The sequence below is a fragment of the Apostichopus japonicus genome, chromosome 21 (genome assembly GCF_037975245.1).
Source record: "Apostichopus japonicus isolate 1M-3 chromosome 21, ASM3797524v1, whole genome shotgun sequence".
Lineage (NCBI taxonomy): Eukaryota > Metazoa > Echinodermata > Holothuroidea > Aspidochirotida > Stichopodidae > Apostichopus > Apostichopus japonicus.
In genome coordinates, this window is record NC_092581.1 from 20,420,013 (window position 1) to 20,430,505 (window position 10,493).

A 10,493-nucleotide genomic window follows, 5' to 3' on the forward strand; every position below is an offset into this window, starting at 1 on the left:
GTTGGGTATTAGCATTTTTCTTTTAACCGTGCTGCCAAACAGGGCAAAACTTGGAAGTGGAAAAGGCATTCTATGAGTCACGAAATGTATACAGTGTGTTCAGAATTTAGTATTTTAAATTTCAGTATTAAAGAAAATTATAATAAAAAGCAATTAAACCTTTAAGTGATTGCGTGCGTTACGAAAAAGGAATTAGGCCTACATATAATGTTTGATCCTATGTGTTTACTTATTTTTAAATGAAGGGGCCTGCCAGCGGTGTTGTTCATGGCTGAAATATATCATTTGATCAGTGCCATCGCCAGGCCTGTGACGAAGCGAGGGGGGGGGGGGGCTTGTGCTCCCCCAATAAACGTGCACGCTGGTGCCGCCCAGATGCGATTTTTAGTGTTAAAAAATACTCAAGTATAAACTTTTTTACAAAGGATGAAACGTATTATGTTAATCACAATAACCAGTTGTTTTCTCTATAGCGTCAAGCGCTAGTGCCTATAAGCCCCACTACTACCCTGCATAAAGTTCAATTTAAATTTTCAACGCTCTTCTTCACTTTGTAAACTTTTCCCAAACCTTTATAAGATGGAGGGGGCTAAAGTATACGCTTCCGCTCCAACTATTCCAGAGGGAAACATCTTCTTGTTCTCTCATAATGGATAATCACCAGATAGCACCAAATTGCATCTAATAACCAGGGGCGTATCCAGGATTTTCTAATCCACGGGGCGCGAATTACTATCTAAACGGAGCTCCACCATCGGTTGGCGCGCAGCGTACAAGAATATTTCTGGTTTTGACACCCCCCAGATCACCGGAAATGGCACATCTCGGGCTTGAAAAATGACCAACTAGATGTACACTTTTGTCTGAGACCTAAGTATTTCCCAATATTTTGTCTTCATCCATAACCTTTTTGAAGATTGTCAGCAGTCACACATCATTTGCGACCTCCTCGCATCTCCTGTGGATCATTGCTTTTTTAAGTCATTCTACGTTGCAACCCACAATACCCGTCAGCCCCATTTTTAAGGTTTTAAGCCCATTATTCGTTCAGAATTTGAAAATTGAAATTCATCGCGAATAAATTCACTTGAAGACATACCCCTATTGTTGCACAAAATTTCATCTATGGACAACCAATACAGAAAAACCTCCCTCAACCCCTAACAGACCGGTGAAAATTGCACGAGTAGAGGAAGGTATCCCAGCAAAAAATGTACTCTAATTTTACCGCGGTAAGCTATGGTAAATGTGTGGTAAATAGGGTAAATGTGTGGTAAAATCAACCGCGGTACATTTACCGCAGTTTTACCATGGTATTACCGCGGTAAAAATATGGTAAAAGTGCGGTACATTTACTGCGGTAAATTTACCACAGTTTTACCATGATATTAGCGCGGTATAAGTATGGTAAAAGTGTGGTACATTTACCGTGGTAAATTTACCGCAGTTTTACCAGGATACTACCGCGGTATAAGTAGGGTAAAAGTGTGTTACATTTACCGCGGTAACTTTACCGCAGTTTTACCATGATATTACTGCTGTATAAGTAGGGTAAAAGTGAGGTACGTTTACTACGGTAAATTAACCACAGTTTTACCATGGTATTACCGCGGTAAAAGTAGGGTAAAAGCGTGGTACATTTACTACGGTAAATTTACCATAGTTTTACCATGATATTACTGTGGTAAAAGTAGGGTAAGTTTATATGGTACATAAACTACATATGTGAAATTCCTACAATTGTGCCATGATTAAACACAGTAAAAATAGGGTAAAACTATACGGTGCAATTATACTATGGTAAATTTACCATAATTGTACCATGATTTTACCACAGTAGAACATATATGGGTCACACTATGAAACATGATGGTACATTTACAGCAATTTTCCATGATTTTGTCCCATATTTTTGCAATACTGATATGACAAACCTTTTGTTCTATTCATATCTTAATGTTGGCAATATAAATTACCTATATGAGTTGAATAAAGAAGAGAGACAAACTGCTATTCTTATATATAGTATGCATCTCTTTTCCTAAAAAAAAACAAGCAGAGGATAGATACATAGAGAATTCCTTCATGGAATCCCTGATATATTTGAGAGGAGACAACAATTAATTCTTTTTTCATTATTAGGGAGAACCTAAAAGCCTTTAAAATGTAAAAAGAACTATATAAACTAGCACACATAAGGCATAGCTTCTGTGCCTCAACACTGTGGCACACAAAAATTGACCAATCAGTGTCCTCATATTTGGGTATTCTCTGTCAGGTCCATTAAATGACTTGACAAGTCTATGTATCTATGATCAGAGTACTCTTTCTATTTAAAACAAGTCTTTGAGGACAATAAGAGATCAAAAGTCCAATCTGGACTACCAATTAAGTCAAAAGAAGAGAGTCAGGAATCATACCAGCTAGGGTAATTGAAATTCAACAAAGCTTTCTCATGTGTGAAACCTCCATGGCTTTGATGAATTAAAAACTGTTGCATTCTACAACTGAGGACTTACATGTCAGGCATACAACCATTACAATAAGGGTAAAGGCATATAGCCAAATTATGATACAGTACACTGATGGGTGAAATTCAAAGAAATATATGGTATACATGCTGATTGAAGTTAGGACAAAATCATGCTCAAAGTTAGGTAAAACTGTCGTACAATTAGTGTAAAATCATGGTAAATTGAGGTAAAACTAAGGTAAAAGCGTAGTAAATCTACGGTAAAATTGGGGTAAAAGAACGGTAAAACTGTGGTAAATTTAGGGTAAAAGTGTAGTAAATGCGTGGTCAATCTAGGGTAAAATTGGGGTAAAAGAACGGTAAACTGTGGTAAAAGCGTGGTAAAATATGGTAAATTGAGGTAAAACTAAGGAAAAAGCGTGGTAAATATACGGTAAAATTGGGGTAAAAGAACGGTAAAACTGTGGTAAATTTGGGGTAAAAGCGTAGTAAAAGTGTAGTAAAAGCACGGTAAAAGTATGGTAACACCGGGGTAAATTGCGGTAAAATTGGGGTAAAAGTGAGGTAAAACCATGGTAAATTTGTGGTAATTTACTGCGGTAAACCGCGGTTTACCGCGTCCATAGGGCCAAAACACCGCGATAATGTACAACAAATTTACCGCGTTTTTACCCCGGTTTTACCGGGGTAAAAGTGTGGTATGTTACAGCGGTAAATTTGAGGTAAATTTGTTCCTGGGATGTTTAGGAATGTTGGTCAGCGAAATTTCGAAACTTCAGACAGATAATTTATTGGTGCATGGGCGCAGATCAGTCTTGGATAATGGTGGGGACGCGTGTCTGTTCTCTGATATCTAAGCGGAGCGCGACTATGGGTTCGCGCGTAGCGTACAAGAAAATTTTGGCAAATATACCTCCCAGATCGCCGAAAATAACACATACCCAACGATGCTCCCAAACCTCCGTTAGTTTTAGATCTCATGGCTTAGAAATTTAGTTTAGGAAATGCATGGGCGTCTGCAGAACAAAAAAACATCAGGGGACAAATAATCCAAGTAGACTTTGTATACGATGGGTCTGGGGACCTCTCCCAGAAAACAATTAAAGACTGCCGCAAATGCGATTTCCGTCCTGTGGATAAATATATTAAAATGAGAACTGGACGTGAAGCTAGCTCAAATTGGCCACACACAGTGTGCGTTGTTAACGATTGTTTTGAAAATTTGAAATGCAACGTTTGGTCAAGACAAATTGGTGGGGACACGGTATATCATGTCCCCACCACTGAAAAAGTTGGTTGGGACGCTTCCCGCTGTCCCCGCCAGGATCTGCGCCCATGTATTGGTGTACAAATATGAAAACCTCTTATAAAGGCTACTATAAATCTTCGTTGAAGGAAATGAAAAAAAATACCAGATATTTCCGAAACCGAACACTACACACATAGACAGTTTGGAGGCTGTTCATCCTGGAACGCCATTTTCATACTCACTGATATGATGTGATATCTGCTGTGTGCTTTACAAATTAATTGAAATGAGACTGAAATAAATAACTTTTACCTGTTTATTGGCAATGCCCCACATTCTTTTCATTTCGAAGGACGCACAGTTTTAAGTTCATTACACACTGAAGGCTTTGATTCTCTATTTGCCCTCAGTTTAGGGAAGATATTTTGATTTCATCCTTATAGATATCGCTAGATATTGCTAGATATCCATACAGTACAGTGTCCTTGGGATTTCTTGGGATTTTTCGGGGCCTGATCTTGGGAAATTGCAAAATCGGGAGTGGTCACACTACATGTAGGTCAGTGCACGACCTCTAGACGTCACTAAAACACGACCAGATCATTTGCTATCGATGAAGTGTGTTAATTAAGTTTCGTAACTTATCGGGAAGCGATTAGAGGGGTGGGCGAAGGGTTGTGGGGCGCGCGCTTTCATACAGATGGGAACAATCTCAAGAAGTGCTGGGTGCGTCCGCCCCGCCCCCCTCCGCCCCTCAAACGATTTTTTAATCATGCCGTCTCCCGTTGTTCCGTAGCGCCATCACTTTAGGTTTTATAAAAGTAAATATCTAAAGCGTACCATGCCATACACTGTGTCGATAGGAGATATTCTGACACCGTTTTACTATTTAAAGATAACAATCTAAACTGCCATACAATGCTGATTTAGATGGATTTCTTGTGAGAAAAGAGAGCATGTTAGAGATACTTTGAAGAACTGAAATCTCAGTCGTCTATAAGGGAAACATATTTTATTCCTTTGATGATTGGAATATATTTCCTTCAAATATACCCACACCGATTTATACATGTGTTAGCAATTAGAGTAGCTGCATCCCATCCTTTGGATGTTGCATCATACAATGGTTGGTATGGGTCTTGGATCATACATTGATTGGAGTTGGTCGTTTTGCTATACTTCCAATGGTTATTTGGTCCCTTTCGCACTACTACAAGAAATGTGAGTCTATGCAGAAGTTACGACTGGGTAATATAGTCATCCTTCCTGGAGAATCGATTATGCATCTCCGTTATCATGCCTTTATATCTGGTTTAGCTCGCGCACACAATGAAATAATAAAATACATATACACAAACACACGTCATCATGTCTGCATAGACTTCTGTTGTCATCAGAACCAAAACAAAAGGTTGTTTCTTGTGATTAAATTCCATATGGGGGGGGGGGAACAAGGAGGTGAGGTGAGGTGGAGGGTTAAGAACAGGAGGGGTGGGGTAGGGGTGGACGGATACGCATTGATTTACTTTCAATGTAGTTGTAGTGTACAACTTTTGTACAATTAAGACACATCAGAACAAGCATAAGACAGTTTTCAAGTAAAGGTTTGTGATAGTTAATGGAATCAGGAAATTGGTGATTTATTGGTTAACTATCCTTTCTTGAGAGCACACTTTGATATTTTGCCTTCAAAACAGTGTTTAAACCAAACTCTGTTCTAGGCAATAAAACTGCATTTGTTCTTCAAAGAATTGACAGTTATTCTGCAATCGTTTATCTTCTCATAATTATATTTTCATAAAACACCAAAACATGCATGTTAACTTCATTCCATCAATGTTGTGCATTTCAATAACAGCTTTTAATCTCATATACTTTATATATAATTATATATATATATATATATGTACATATATGTTACCAACTTTTAATAATCACTAGTTCTAAAGGCAAATATTAACATATATGGATCCTACAGTATTAATAAGGGGTTAATCAACGGTCTAGCGTGCGTTACTCACAGGATTAAGGCACGATCGGGGGATAATGCAAGCGATGCACGAGGGCGGAGCCCGAGTGCATCCAGCGATAGCATTAACACCCGGAGTGCATTAATCATGTGAGTAACGCACGCTAGACCGTTGATTAACCCCGTTCATTCATACACTACCATTTGTGTGGGGGAAAAAATCATAAAACCAGTCATATTTGGTTACATATAACCGAAGATTTATTAAAGTGATGCCCCGTAAGTCGAATTAACGATTAACAACCAGGATAACAATAACGTACATGTGCAATTATAAAGTAATACTGAACGATAGTGAATATTATAAAGGAAACGTCTTTGAAAGGCTGTCATTCATAAAAGACGAACCATAAAAACATTTTAACTAATGTTTGGCAATATTGCGGCCATAAAACTATTTTTGAAAGGTCTCAATAACAAGGAACTACAAACGATTACTAGTTGGCTTCATCATATCAATACCCTACAGCTTCTGGTTCCCATAGCAACCATTCTAGGGACAAACATGTAAGTATGGTATACAGTCATACGATAACATAGTAGGCCTTGTATTGAACACGTACACTCACTTGAACGTACACACTACACAGTGCTTGGCACTGCGGTCGTTTAACTTTATATTTATAACACTATGAGCAACATAACGGCCTTGCGAACATTTAATTACGGACAGATACTGGATATATTTAAACTCAAAGCACCCACAACTGTTTGGTGTTTTAATACGGATATAACTATGAATTTTGGAAGTAAACATTCACAGGACTCTGGATATATGGGTGCGTGCGTAACGTACAGAGGAACCTGTTATTAATGAGGGTGCGTGCGTCTGTCATAGAGTGAATCTTACCGAGGGTGCGTGCGTGCGTCACGTAGAGAGGAACCGGTTCTGACTGAGGGTGCGTCTGTTGTAGAGTAACTCTTATCGAGGGTGTGCGTCACTTAGAGAGGAACACGAACAGGAACGGGTGTTAATGCCATCGCTGGATGCACTCGGGCTCCGCCCTCGTGCATCGCTTGCATTATCACCCGATCGTGCATTAATCCTGTGAGTAACGCACGCTAGACCGTTGATTAACCCCGTTCATTCATACACTACCATTTGTGTGGGGGAAAAAAATCATAAAACATAACATATTTGGTTACAAATAACCGAAGATTTATTAAAGTGATGCCCCGTAAGTCGAATTAACGATTAACAACCAGCATAACAATAATGTACATGTGCAATTATAAAGTAATACTGAACGATAGTGAATATTATAAAGGAAACGTCTTTGAAAGGCTGTCATTCATAAAAGACGAACCATAATAACATTTTAACTAATGTTTGGCAATATTGCGGCCATAAAACTTTTTTTGAAAGGTCTCAATAACAAGGAACTACAAACAATTACTAGTTGGCTTCATCATATCAATACCCTACAGCTTCTGGTTCCCATAGCAACCATTCTAGGGACAAACATGTAAGTATGGTATACAGTCATACGATAACATAGTAGGCCTTGTATTGAACACGTACACTCACTTGAACGTACACACTACACAGTGCTTGGCACTGCGGTCGTTTAACTTTATATTTATAACACTATGAGCAACATAACGGCCTTGCGAACATTTAATTACGGACAGATACTGGATATATTTAAACTCAAAGCATCCACAACTGTTTGGTGTTTTAATACGGATATAACTATGAATTTTGGAAGTAAACATTCACAGGACTCTGGATATATGGGTGCGTGCGTAACGTACAGAGGAACCTGTTATTAATGAGGGTGCGTGCGTCTGTCATAGAGTGAATCTTACCGAGGGTGCGTGCGTGCGTCACGTAGAGAGGAACCGGTTCTGACTGAGAGTGCGTCTGTTGTAGAGTAACTCTTATCGAGGGTGTGCGTCACTTAGAGAGGAACATGTTCTTACTGAGGGTGCGTGCGTCTGTTGTAGAGTGAATCTTACCGAAGGTGCGTGCGTGCGTCACCTAAAGAGAGGAACGTGTCCTCACCGAGGGTGCGTGCGTGCGTCACTTAGAGAGGAACCTGTTCTTAATGAGGGTGCGTGCGTCTGTCGTAGAGGGAATGTCACTGAGGGTGCGTGCATCGCGTACAGAGGTACCTGTTCTTACTGAGGGTGCGTGTGTCTGTCGTAGAGGGAATCTCACTGAGGGTGCGTGCATCGCGTACAGAGGTACCTGTTCTTACTGAGGGTGCGTGTGTCTGTCGTAGAGGGAATCTTACCGAGGGTGCGTGCGTCACGAAGAGATGAACCTGTTCTTACCGAGGGTGCGTGCGTCTGTTGTAGAGGGAATCTCACTGAGGGTGCGTGCATCGCGTACAGAGGTACCTGTTCTTACTGAGGGTGCGTGTGTCTGTTGTAGAGGGAATCCCAGTGAGGGTGCGTGCATCGCGTACAGAGGTACCTGTTCTTACTGAGGGTGCGTGCGTCTGTCGTAGATGGAATCTCAATGAGGGTGCGTGCGTCCGCTCTGGCGGGAATCTCATAGAGGATCCGTGTGTCGGTGACGAGCAGCTACCATACAGATATATATATACATTTGTGTAATAGGGGAGTTCTGACTTACATAGTTATGTTGAATTTGATCTGATGTAATTTTACTGATCTGTAAATACTTTATTCTTTGGAATAATCTGTGTCAATTGTAATTCTACGTGTTTGGCTCTCGTTTTGCTTCCGTTGTCTCTTCTTACTTTGATCATATTTTACGCCCCATCCTCCTAAGAATTGACGTGAGATTGAGCGTGTTACACCTGTATTAGAGTAATGTGTTTGCATGTTTCAGTATGTTTAAAATTTCATTTATTGAATAAAGCAGCAAAAGAAAAAGGACAGGACAGTCTTGTGTTTGTTTTTCTATAGTGTGAATATTGTTTTATTCCCCATAAGCAAATAATTGGCAGTATACATTTAAAAATATAAAATAAAAGGAAAATGTGAATGTCACAGACATATCATTCTATTATTTTTTATTCCGGATTCTGTTAAGCTTAAACAAATGTCACACTACATTTCTGACTGCACAAATTGTGGATGGTCGGGCTTAGTGTGTGTTGAAGGCTATACAACTGCCAAGCTTCAGCAAATCTTACCAATCACATTACTATCATTTTGCAAGTGACCTAAACAAGCACTGATGCATAAACCAAACTTGAATTAGAGATATCGGGAATATAATTAGAGATATCCAAAATTGAATTCAAGATCAATCATTCGAATTAGATATATCGAAATTTGAATTAGAGATATCGGGAATAAATTAGATATTCAAACTTGAATTAGAGATATCAAGAATTCGAATTAGAGATATTGAAAATTGAATTAGAGATATCGGGAATAAAATTAGAGATATTCAAAACTGAATTCAAGATCAATCATTCGAATTAGATATATCGAAATTTGAATTAGAGATATCGGGAATAAATTAGATATTCAAACTTGAATTAGAGATATCAAGAATTCGAATTAGAGATATTGAAAATTGAATTAGAGATATCGGGAATATAATTAGAGATATCCAAACTTGAATTAGAGATATCAAGAATTCGAATTAGAGATATTGGGAAATTGAATTAGAGATATCGGGAATATAATTAGAGATATCCAAACTTGAATTAGAGGTATAATGAATCTGGAATACAATTATTTGTCTGTATATCGCTAATTACTTAGTTTTATTTTGCGATCATTCAAGTACACAGCCATTTGTTAGATACATTAGGAACAGAAATCCATACTTGCTGCCAGTTGCTTCTCAACCTTAATCTATGAACCTGAATTGCATTGCATCAAATATAATATACTAATAAAAAGGTAATAAATCAAACGCTGTCTAAATTTGTTAAATGAAGTTAATGGCAAAAGTATTCTTGCAATAATTCTAGCTCCCAACTGTCTGATATATCTTCAAGTCTAGAATTAAATGGCTTGAAATAAGTCTTCACCCCCACCCCACCCACCAGCCTTTGCCAAGGTTTTGTGTGATTTCTATTCTGACTGGCCCTTTGCACCTTTCCTGTCATCAGAGGAATTTGATTGAGATCACACCTGGACCATGTCATAATCATCAAACTCAATCACATATATATATATATATATATATATATATATATATATATATATATATATATATATATATATATATATATATATATATATATATATATATATATAAACATATATGTTACCATATTTTAATAATCACTAGTTCTAAAGTTAAATATTAACATATATGGATCCTACAGTATTAACAGTATATAACTTACATGATTGTGTTGAAGGCTATACAACTGCCAAGCTTCAGCAAATCTTACCAATCACATTACTATCATTTTGCAAGTGACCTAAACAAGCACTGATGCATAAACCAAACTTGAATTAGAGATATCGGGAATATAATTAGAGATATCCAAAATTGAATTCAAGATCAATCATTCGAATTAGATATATCGAAATTTGAATTAGAGATATCGGGAATAAATTAGATATTCAAACTTGAATTAGAGATATCAAGAATTCGAATTAGAGATATTGAAAATTGAAATAGAGATATCGGGAATATAATTAGAGATATCCAAACTTGAATTAGAGATATAATGAATATGGAATACAATTATTTGTCTGTATATCGCTAATTACTTAGTTTTATTTTGCGATCATTCAAGTACACAGCCATTTGTTAGATACTATTTGCTGCCAGTTGCTTCTCAACCTTAATCTATGAACCT